Raw genomic sequence first — 12189 nt, 5'->3', positions numbered from 1 at the left:
CTTCAGCCATCCACCTGTAATGCTTCCTAAAAAATTTACTGCACTTTCAAAGTGGAATTATATTTTAAGTTCAATTTGAAAATAAAAATTCTCTGTAGTAAGATAATTTATTTATTCTTCTGATGTTGATCAGACAAGTTCCTGTTATTCAGTTAGTTAGAAGCTCAGTGAATACAGGTTTGATGTATAATACCTCATGAGAAAAAAAGTATAGCTATAGGAACCTAATCATGTTTCTCTTGAATATGTGTCTAAGAGGATAAAAAATGCTAGATTACCTACACACTGTATGTTACTTCACAGGAAGAAAAAGAAAAAAAGAAAAAAAAAAGAAAAAAAGAAAAAAATCGTACTGATAGAAGAATACCAAACAGCAAGCTACTTTGTCATCAATAATGAAAAAACACTAGATCTCAGAAAAGAGTTGGCCAGCACCTGAATTCCTTAAGCCTGTATTTTAGCATGGTATGAGATTTTAGACATGTAGCAAATACTCCAGCTGGAAAGCAAATTTCCTATTTCCAGGCATTCAAAACTAATTACTGGATATATCAAAAGGTGTTAATTTTCCTCAGAGCTGTGTTCTTGCTGTTCTTGAATGTGGCAACTGCATTCCAGACAATATATCTGCCTCTGGTATCAATACTCTGCTCTTCCTACCAACCCACAGAAGCAAAAGAGAACACAATGCTACTCTGGCAGACGGTAAGTTGTATTTCTTAGTTTAATTTAATTTTATTTTTTAATAGAAATTGGCTAAGGCTATGCAATAAGTTTGATTACTGAAATAACCGTTGAGCAAAGTACAAGCACAGATACTTATAGTACCTGAAAAATGACACTGAAAAAATAAACCTGTCATGAATTCAGATGCCTTGTATGAGGTTGCTGGATTTCAGACTTGTCTGAAATGTGCTGTATTGATTTGGTGAAAAGTTTAGGTAAGAAGGAGAAGAAGGGAAAAGAAGGAACCAGCAACAGGTTCAGTCTGTGAAAGAAAGCAAGAAGACAAAGTGAAGGTTGCTGCAGGGTTTCCCAGGACCTCAGCAGGTCCCTAGGTACCAGATAATCTTGCATACATGTGCTTCAAAGCCTCATTCAGTTATTTAGTGAGCAGGGTGTAAGGAACTGGACAGGGCAGGAAGGAGATGTCCACCAGCAGAACTGCGAGAGTCAGACAGGCGTCAGCAGCCAACAAGAACAGAAAAAATATGGTGAAGGAAATATCCCATCTGCTTCTAATAATGGATGTGGGACATACACAAATGACATAAAATCCTGTATTTTAAGGAACATGGGGAATAATGAATGTATATTGGCCAACAAACACTGGTAAATGCAAGAATTTCTGAAGTAACACCTTCCCAGAAGTTTGAGAATTCACATGAATCTATGTAACGCCATAATGAATAACATTCATATCTAACACCATAATGAATAACATGCTGAATAACATTTAGAAATTTAATATCATAACCACTTACAGATGGACTTAAACTGCTAATTTGAGTGGATAACAACCAGATTTTCTGGAAGAACATGTATTCAGGCAGAGGTGAAGCACACCTCACACAGTAACTTCATACCATCTTTTCTGTTCTGCTCTAACCAACAAGTACTGCAACCATCTATGAGACAAACCTTTAATTAACAAAATGTAAGTGCTCAAGAATGAAAGTAAAAATTGATTAAGTTTCAAGGTATTTTTGTAGAACATCAAGTGGTATAGGATCATAATCCTTTATGCAGAACAGTAACACTTTTACATTCAGTTTTAGATTTTACCATTTAGCACGCCTGTCAGCCTTAACAATAGTTCATTGCCTGAATGAAGATGCTCATCCTATATACAAATGAAAATTTGATAACAGAATGAGCAAACTAATTTCAGATTATAAAAATTCACTAATACCAAAAGACAGCAAGCCCTCTAAAGTTCAAGGTCCAATTGTCTAAAACTGTCAGAATAGCAGTGAAGCTAAGACTGTGCTAAATGCACAAAACAAATGGGACACTGCAGAACGTCACCTATGGGCAATTTATTTTCTTCTCACTTTTTTGGTAAACACCTTAAATGTAAATAAGGAAAAGCAGAAGTGGGCAACAGAAGCCAAATTTACATGCATAGAGAATTGAGAGAGGAATATTAGAGTAGTTTGAATCCAATAAAATTTTATTTACTTTGGTCTGAATTAGAAGTGAAAGGTCCTATTAAAATTAACTCATAATGCCTTCCGAACAAGTAAAAAGACATTTTGCTGTGCAGCCTAGCATGGAAAGGATAATGCATCAAATACTGTGTCTAAATTTTAACAAGAGTTGATTTTCTTATGATCGGTACCACTTGCATTATTGCAAATGAAATAAAAAGATTCTCCTGTGCTTCATGGAATTACAAGTACATATCATTTATCTGGCTACACTGGTTTCCAGTGAGCACATGTGAAGGGGGGCGACCACTCTGAAGCACAGTGCATGTGGGCACCATTAGTGCCAACCTCAATTTAGTAGGGTCAGGATATTGGCTTATGCAGGACAGATTATGTTCCCCTCACCAAATCCAAATGCAGTGGAGTTTGTCAGGGCTTCTGCTTTGAGATGAATGTTGCCTGTAATATTAGCATAAATGGCAACAGGGAGGGGATTTAGCTATTTGATATGCTGCAAAACAAGCTCTTTGCATTCAAAATCCACTCTGGTGTGTTTCCTTGAGCACCTCTTCACTGCATTTATTTTTTATTTTTATTTTTCCCTCTTTTTTTTTCTTTTTTTGATTAACAGTTACAATGTCTGAATCTTTCCCACAGATACAACTATCTAAAAATCAATTTATAAATGATTTACCCACTCAAAAAAATCTTCAATCCAAACCTGCACATAGGTTTTTAAATGTCCTAACAAAACACCACTGGATGCTCACAGCATAAAACTACAGAGACCATTATCTACAAGTAATGAACTGGCCACAAGATGAAGAGAGAAACATGTAAATTGTACACTGTACCTAAATGCACATTACCTGGGCCAGACCTACATATACACACATTAGAACACATCAAAGAAAAAGCTTGGGATACAGCATTTAAAGATCCATCAATGCTTCTCATTTACATATACGATTACTTTTATCAGTTATCTGTCCTTGAGGACAATCACTTTTATCTTCTTTAGAATTGCTGAATTCAATACTGAAAATTTAATGAGAAGAAACCCTCTTGGAAAGACTAAATCATGCCTTGCTTCAGCATAAAATGTGTGCCACATCTGTGGTATATTCAATCAATACAAATCGCCTAAAAGCAGGAAGCAGGAACAAACTAATAATTTTGATCTCCAAAATGAACATAAAACATTATTTGGGCTGTAGGCAATCTGAAATAAGAACTCCTCCCTGCATTTGTGACTCTTTTTGGAATAAAGAGATGTTGTTGTTGCTCGTAATCAGAGATGACCTTCAAAGTGACAACAGCTGATATACATTATCACAATACCTTTACATCAACTACACATGGCACTGCTAATTTCAGATTCATACGATGTTTGCACAAGCCTTTAATTCAGTCTTTATCATCTTCCTATAGTACTGTTATGTTTGACTTTGCTTGCTTCAACACTCTTCCACATTTAGAAACTGTATTCTTGTCTGAATAAATAAGTCTGCTAAGAGCATCTATTAAGTACTGGTATCCCCAGGGTCTGAAGCAATTTTTTTTCCTTCCGTTTTTTGCCTGCTGAATCTGAGCTATAAAGCATACAGCAGCGAGGAAGAAGGTTGCCTTAGTAACAAGGCAGACCCAATCAGCTGCACAGGCTCCCATGAGACCATCTAATTTGTGCAGCAGAAAGAGGCTAGAACAGGTGGCTAAATTAATGTGCCAGACAGCTTAAAATATTACACACGCACATACGAACGCATACACAAAAACCCTATCGCTGTTCTTATGTACGAGTGCCCTTCTACATTTTGCACAATAAACAGCATCTGCACAGCTCAGCCCCACAAACCCTGCGAAGGCACTGCAGAGAAGAGGGCTGGGAGGGAGCAGGACTCCTTCCTCACAGCCTTGCTGACTCGAAGTCACTGCAGGAGGAGGGAGGCTTCTGCTCCCAGCTGGCACGGCTGCGGGATGCACTCCCCCCACCCCTGTGGGGGCTGAGGAGCTTTCTCCTGCTGACAGTGTGAGCTGTTGTGATGCTCTCCTGATCCCAGCAGGTGCTGGAGCTCTCTTGCGTGACCCTTTCTGTACCACTTCACAAGGCTTTCTCCCCAAGCCCTCACTCCTGATTTAAAGAGAAATTTCACCTCTTCACGCTTCCCTCATAAGTGCGACAAATCTGCACGTTTTATATTCTCCTCAGGCCCTGCTGTGAGGATTCGGCCCTCACACAAGGATTCAGAACCATTTGGATGCAGATCACATAGCAGCTCCTAGCTTTCACAACCACAACCCTAAATCCCTCGATTCTGCAAGACCTGCAGGTTGCCTGTAGCCAAACCCAGGGAACAACGGGCACTCAGGGCCCACTGTGGGTTGGGAGGACACATGGAGCATCAGCAGGGCACATGAAATGGCCACACGCAAAAATCCTGCCATAGATTGTGCTTCAGAATCTTTTTGTATTATTACAGTGCAGAATTGCGCTTGATTTCTTTATAATGAAAAAATCGATTCCCTTATAACTAATTAAAACAGACATCTGACAAAATTATTGGCCACGGGCTGGTAGAGATGCAGTTACTGTGTTCTTTCTCTACTATAGCCCTCAGGAAGAAATTATATGGGACTGATCTATCACACTAGGTGTACCTGTATCCATCATGACTTTATAACCTTCACATAGTCATGATTTCTCTCCTCCTATTTCCCAGCCTACTCATGACGCTCATGCAGGCTCATTGCAGAGCATTTAATCCCAGATTGTACAGCTCCTTCACACAGCCAGGCACTTCTTCATGTCTCATCTGCCTGCATCAGGCTGGAAGTGAAGGACTGTGCATACTGAGATCAGAAAGGCTTAAGAAAAACTGATGCACAGAACAAATGGTCTGTTTGAGCCCTGTGGGAAAACAAATTGCAGTGAAAATACTGACATACATACCATCGTGATTTGTATTTCCATCCACAAAAGGATGAAAAGTTTCTTGGGTTTGGTTCTTTTTTTCTGAGTATGCTTAGTGTCAAGATGACAGGCCTTATGAGATAGTTGGTATAATTGAGTTTGGGTGATTTGTAGCAATGTTAATAGATATTTGTGAGGTACTAGTGTGCTGTACCAGTGAACGGTAGAATATCGGCCAAGGTTTGGCCAATAATCAGAAAACCAGAACTGTTTGAAGATTTTCCTAATGAAACCAAAACTCCAGGTGAAAGTTGGGCCAAACTCTGCTCTGTTATTTGGTGTTTTTGTTGTTGTTGTTGTTTTTTCCAGTATTTACCTGCCCAGTGAACCTGGGCTCAAAAAAAAACAAAAAACAAACAAACAAACAAACAAACAAAAAAAAAAATATATATATATATATATCTCAAAATAAACAAGAATACTGGACCAAAAATGTTAAACAGGGTCTCCTGAGACTCAGATTAATGTCCTTGTTACTATTTCTCCTGTCTTGCTGATAAACATTATTTATACTCTATTCCTCTTTGTTACTCTTTATTAGTAGGAACAGAAAGGCATGGAGGACTTTCCTGGCAGGAGTGTTAAATAGCTTTCACAGCTGTCACTCTAGGAAGTACACATCACACTACATATTGGAAGAGTGGAAGTTCTTCCTAAGTATAGATTGTAAGAGCTGCTCCCACCATTGTTTTTCAGGAAAAAATAAGTGTTAATGAGATGCTTTAATGGTCTCTAGAAGAACAGTTAATTAAGTATTTTGCTATTCATAATATGCAAAATCTAATCTCCCTGTTGCACAGTAAGTAGTTTCCAATCATGTTAGGATATGTATGTGATTTGGAAATTTATATATATATATATATATTTGGCAGATATCCACCAAAAATCTCATCTAGACAGCAAACCACAATGTAACAGTCTGCACAGTAAGATAACTAATGTAAGCTGAAAACGAAAAAAGACAAATAGATAATATTTATGCATTTTTTTCAGGTGATGCATCTAGGAAGAAAACTTCAATATAAATTATTTTTAAAGTATGTATAATTAAAAAACATATATATACATCCTCTCGAAACCTGTGACCACATCCAACAGATCCACACTACTGAACTCACTGTCATTATATGCTTAAAGAAATCAAAGCAAAGCAAAAAGGTCTTTCCTAACTACTGTAATGACTTTGTCTGACATGAAACATTTTTTTAACAAACTTCATGGCCAAGTTGGGGATTTATTTAGAAGCTGCCCATCCATCATTAACTTGCAGAGATCTAATGCCTGTGAGTGGCATTATGGAGCATTTGCTGCTGTATTTCTGAAGGTTTCAACCACCTGCATCACACCTTATTCTTTCAAAGAGCAGAAAAAATAATTATAAAAAAATTAATCTGGCTAAAAGGAATCTCCAGGTAACAGAGCCTCAAGAAGGATTTGTATCCCCTAAACTAGAGATTTATTAAGAGCTAGCTGCTAACTCTCCTTTAATTGTAGTCAGTGTCAGAAAAAGGAAGCTTACTATGCACAACTCATTTCACCTGAAGGTAGATTTCTGAAAATGAGATGAAAGATAAAAACTCCTGGAAAGACTCTTTTTTTCTCCACTTACTGCAAACAACTACTTCAGAAGGATATAGTGGATCTGTAAATGCCTAATTATGGATACAAATTCCATCTCTCATGTCCCTATTTGATCCCTCAGGCTAGAGGATAATAGCAAATATTTAGAGAAGCAAGAGATTAACCATGCCCAAACACTTTCTAAGCAGCGCTAGATAAATATGAGTTTCAAGAATACTTTTGTCTCCTGTCCTGCATCTGGCATCTGAGCAGAATTTGACCAAGTGTAGCTTTAAATATGTTGAGGATGGTAGGGAAGGAGGAAACACATTTGAGTAAAAATAAAGCACACCTGGTTTGTGATGAGTGATTCTATCCTTTTATTGTCTTTTGTAAAGCTATTCAAAGATCAGACTGCTTACATCACCAAAACACCTTCAATTGACTGAATTCACGCTCTGATGGGGAAAAATAAGAACTACTCAATTGGAAAACAGAAGACAGATGTATAATCGTACAGTACCTTTCTACCATTATGAAGAAAATTGCTGACAAGAATAAATACATTATGGTTATCTCTATCAGTTCCCCAATACTGATTCAGAGACCCCAGCTGAGAAGGCAGCTGTGCTGAACGAGTAACTGGTGAGCCCTGTGGGAGTTCAGTACTCCAATGCCACTCAAATAAATTAATGCTTTCTTTATGTTGCCATTATCAGTGCCAACAATGAATGCCTTCCTTGGTAGGTGCAAAAAAAGACTGGACTGGTTTGATCTTGAAAACCGTAAAAGTGAGGATCTCCTTTTTCCATATGTTTGTATCTAATTCTTAGGATGAGACAGTTGCTAGATTATAGATAGCCATTGAATATCCTGATGTGGCTTTACAAAGACCTGCTCTCACAAGGATGAGCAATGGAATCAAAACCCACAATTTGTTGTTTTCCTGGAACTAGCCACTATATTAAGGTTTTGAAATATTTCTTGTGTTAATTCTGTTTTCAGAAGGTCATCTGCAAATACAATTTTCAAAACCCTTCAGTCACTTATGTAAATCATTTTATATCTTTAAAATGCCAGCACGAAGATTCTTTGAAAACATATAATTTATTAGAAGATAAGTATGATGATAAATGTTGATTTTTAAGCCATGTTTTACTTATTATTGTAAAGAAGCCAATTACTCTGGGAAGCACTCAAATTACATTTAGAAATTAAAATGACATGATCAAATGACATTAGCACCACACATGATTTCAGGGTAGATAGAAACACATATGGTATCACAGTAGTAATCTTTATATGTAAGTAACCTTCTTTGAGAAAATATGCTTTATCAAGCTTGGAAAATAAACATAAAAGGACAGAGGAAATTAATCTTCTCTCTTAAGGTAAAAAACAGATCCAAAGCAGAAAATAATGCTAATTATTAATATCCCTTTAGTCAGATGAAGTGACCAAGATCTGTAAAATATGTGAAGGGTAAGGTCCCAATAATTCTATACAATAATGGCATAGATGAGAAGGAAATGGAGGAGAAAAACAGGCATGGAAACCAAAAGAGAAAGGAACGAGGAGGACCATGAGTCTTTACAGTATAAGCCATTATTAAATCCCACTTTAATAATACTAAAGTTCACTCAAGATAAAAGCCACTCTAACCTATCATATCACTGTTTAATCATCTACATGACCTACTTGGTGCTTTTAATTCCTTTCCTGGCATGTCTAACTAAAATCACTCTTGAGTGGAGACAAAAGTCTGCTGCAGCTAACCTTTTTTTTTTTTCCCTCCAGAAAGTAATTTGTAAGTCTGTCATCACACTTATGTCTTTGACTAAATTTCAACTAAGTTGATCTTACTGTGTTAAATGCACCTCTGTACTGTGTGCTTAGACAAACTGTTGAGTCTAAAGTGGCAATACTGACTGTAGTAACAGCCCAGTGGTCTTAACAGAAAAATGCATTATTATGTGGGAAGATACCCCAGTAAGAATTCTCTTCATAGGTCATAATTTGTAATTCAGCAATATTTTTTTCCTTTACTTCTTCAAAAGCAAAAGCTAGATAACTTCCCATCTGCTTTGGTCACATTAACATAGTATAAGATTGCTAAAAAAACAACTCAATTTTATCTTTATACATACTATTCACAAACCAGAGCACCCAACTCAGCCCCACAAAGTGTTCTTGGTTTGCTTTCCATTTACAGAACCTAACCCATCTGTATGAAGTGCAAATCTTCCAACTTTCTTCCCTTCTCTTTTCCTGATATCGAAGGGTTGGGAGGACTAAGATCTTCTTAATCAGTACACTAAGCTTCTGCACTCTGAAAATACACCTGAAAACATTTCTACTTCTGACAAATGAGCACTGAGTTGAATCTCAGTGTAGAATTATAGATTCATTTCAGTTGGAAGAGACATCTAAAGGTTATCTAGACCAACTCTCCTGCAATGACCAGGGATACCTACATCTAGATCAGATTCTCAAAGACCCATTCAGCCTGACCTTAAGAGTCTCTAGGGATGGGGAATGTGTTTCAGTGCCTCACTATCCTTACTGTAATAAACTTTTTCCTTATATGCAATTTAAATCTCCCCTCTTTCAGTTTGAAACCATTTCCCCTTGTCCTATCATAACAGCCTCTGCTAAAGCATCTGTCCCCTTCCCTTTTACAGCCCCCCTTTAGATACTGAAAGTCCACAATCAGGTCTCCCTGAAGCCTTCTCTTCCTTCTCAGAACAGCCCCAGCTCTTGCAGCTGGTCCTTGTAGGAGAGGTGTTTTATCCCTTGGGTCATTTTTGTGGCCCTCTTCTTGACAAGATCTACCAGGTCTAAATCTCTCTTTTACTGAGGACTCCACATCTAGACACAGTACTCTAGGCAAAGGGCAGGATCACCTCTGCCACCCTGCTGGCCACACTTCTTTTGATACAGCCCAAGATACATTGGCTTTCTGGGCTGTGAGAGCACATTGCTGGCTCATGTCCAGCTTGCCATCCACCAGTATCCCCAAGTCCTTTTCGGCAGAGCTGTGCTCTATCCTTTCGTCCCCATGTTGAAATCAGATTTCTATCTCCTTTCTGCTTCAGGTTTGATTTCCTATGGTAGAAAATTTCACCCATTCCACTGGCGCATGCCCCTTCTACAACCATCTTTCATCTTTTTTCACTCTCCACTCCTCATCCACACCTTAGTCAAAAATTGTTTCTATTCTCATGTTTGCTAAATAGAAATGAACAGTAATATTTGTTATTGTTGCTTACTATATAAGGCAGATTGCCTTCATGCCTTTTGATAGGTGTTAAAAGATTTCCTGCAAGGCCACATTATAACTGCATTTGCCCTCAAACACTTTTACTGCAGTCCTCCTCAGATACAGAATATTACACAGATACTGCAGTATGGAGACTGCTAAAGGATCTCAGAGTTAGCGGGGCAGGCAATATACAAAGCAGACTTCTCCCTGGGAACTTTAAATTTGTATTCACACAGTACATACAGCTGGCACAAAATGGAAGAACAAATAGAATGAAAGAGATAAAGACTTCTGGCACAAGTAGTAACAGACAAATATGTGTACATTAGTAATCAGCACCTCTGCAGAGCACTTAGTTCAGTTCAATACATTATATATAAAAGGCACAAAATCTTAAAGATGTAGCATTGTTGAAAGCATTTGCTTCCATAATTTAAAACATTTTATATCTTTTGTGTCCTGAAAATGTCTCTTAAAATAATTAGACAGGACATCAGTGGACAAGATAATTACTCCAGTCAGTCACTGGATGCAAGATATGATTGATTCTATGAGCCTGATAAGTGACAAATATGTCACAAGCCATAATTTTGAAAGTTAGTGCATGTAGTTTTGTCTAACCTCAGTGTTCTAAAAAATATATATATGGTCTCTGCTCAGCACCACAAAGTTCTGCTGTTTAAATTTACCTGTTGCTGAATCCTATTATAGCTTTGGAGGGTAAGCGATTTTGAAAAATGGGCTAGCAGTTAGGTTCATTGAGAACTAGCTGACCTTACAGACCCCACACCATATGACTTGTGCAAGCAAAGCACAAGCATGGGGGATTCCTGAAGTTTAAATTTCATCCACATGAGCCTCAGGTCTGAGTACTATTATTCCTTCCCAAAATGCTGTGCTGGAAAATTATGCTTTGTCAATAAAGAGAAGATGAACCTCTATCTTTTGAGTGTGATGTTCACCCAAAACAATTATTTATCCCAAGAATATGGAAAATCATGTTATTACATCTAATCTATAGATTTCCTTTAATTTTAATAAAAACCATCTGATGAAGATAGACTATGTTGCATTATGCCCACATCAGTATGATCATCATATCTTCCCAGAAGACTCAACAAAAAAAACCTTTATTTATTAAAGAAGACAAAATTAGGTCCAGTATAAAGATGAAAAACCTTTTTTAAAGTGCTTATGAATTTCAAGAGCAAACTAGAAGCATTTCTAGTAGAGCAGGACAATGATGTACCATTTCAAACTATACTGCTCAGTAAGAACAGATCAAGACATGAGAATTTACAGTATCCAAAATATCTCTGTGCACTAGTATATGATATAAATCATCACAACCACTTGCAGTGCCATTACATGTAAGCATGGCTTTACATCTCAGTATTAATGCTGCAGTGACACTGTAGATGTAGTTTTGCAGTAGAAATCACATTGTTTAAAATATCAAATAAAGAAAGCAATGTGTTTTAGCTTGAACTGCATCTTTTTGCATCTCTGAACACAGAGGTACAAAGAACTTGAACTTAAGACTAAAATAACATCAAAATCTAATATCAGTGATGTTTTTACCCAGGAGATAAAATTGTCACTAGGTCATCAGCATATTTATAGTATGTGATAAAAACAAAACAAAACAAAATAAAATAAAATAAAATGAGATAGGGCAAAACAAACAAACAAAAAAGACTGTCTTAAAAATAAATCTGATTAAATTACCCATACTCAGAAAACAAAAAACAAAACAAAAAAAAAAAACATTATGAGTACATAGTACCTTGGACATTTTACTTAAACTGTGAAAATGCTTTAATTTAAAAAATAATCCACAAGTAGATGTGATCCATTGGAACATAGCAGAGAAAACAGAAAAGACATACTGACTTTTTCCAATAATTATATGGACAGTTAACAAGATTCCATCATTTTACCATCACGTTTAATTTTTACAGAAGTGCCGTGCTATAACTCCTGCATTTCTTTAAAAATATTTACTAAAGCATAGCAACATATGAATAAAAAAGATAGATGTATACTGATGCTAAAGCTTCTGAAGAGCACAAGGCCTGCAGAAATTTTCTCATTTCTCCATGCCTCGAAGTGGTGAAATTTACCAGAAGTAGGTGTTAAAAAAACAAACATCCATCCATCACACTTATAAAATGAGTATTGGTGGTGCTTAGAGAAGAGGAGCAAAACCCACTTTAAGACAAGATCATAATGGAGGAGCCATCAGA

Source organism: Cyrtonyx montezumae, unplaced genomic scaffold, assembly GCF_038088225.1.
Source record: "Cyrtonyx montezumae isolate F1298 unplaced genomic scaffold, pur_monq_1.0 scaffold_8, whole genome shotgun sequence".
Lineage (NCBI taxonomy): Eukaryota > Metazoa > Chordata > Aves > Galliformes > Odontophoridae > Cyrtonyx > Cyrtonyx montezumae.
The sequence above is the reverse complement of the archived record's forward strand: the minus strand, read 5'-3'. Positions refer to the sequence as shown.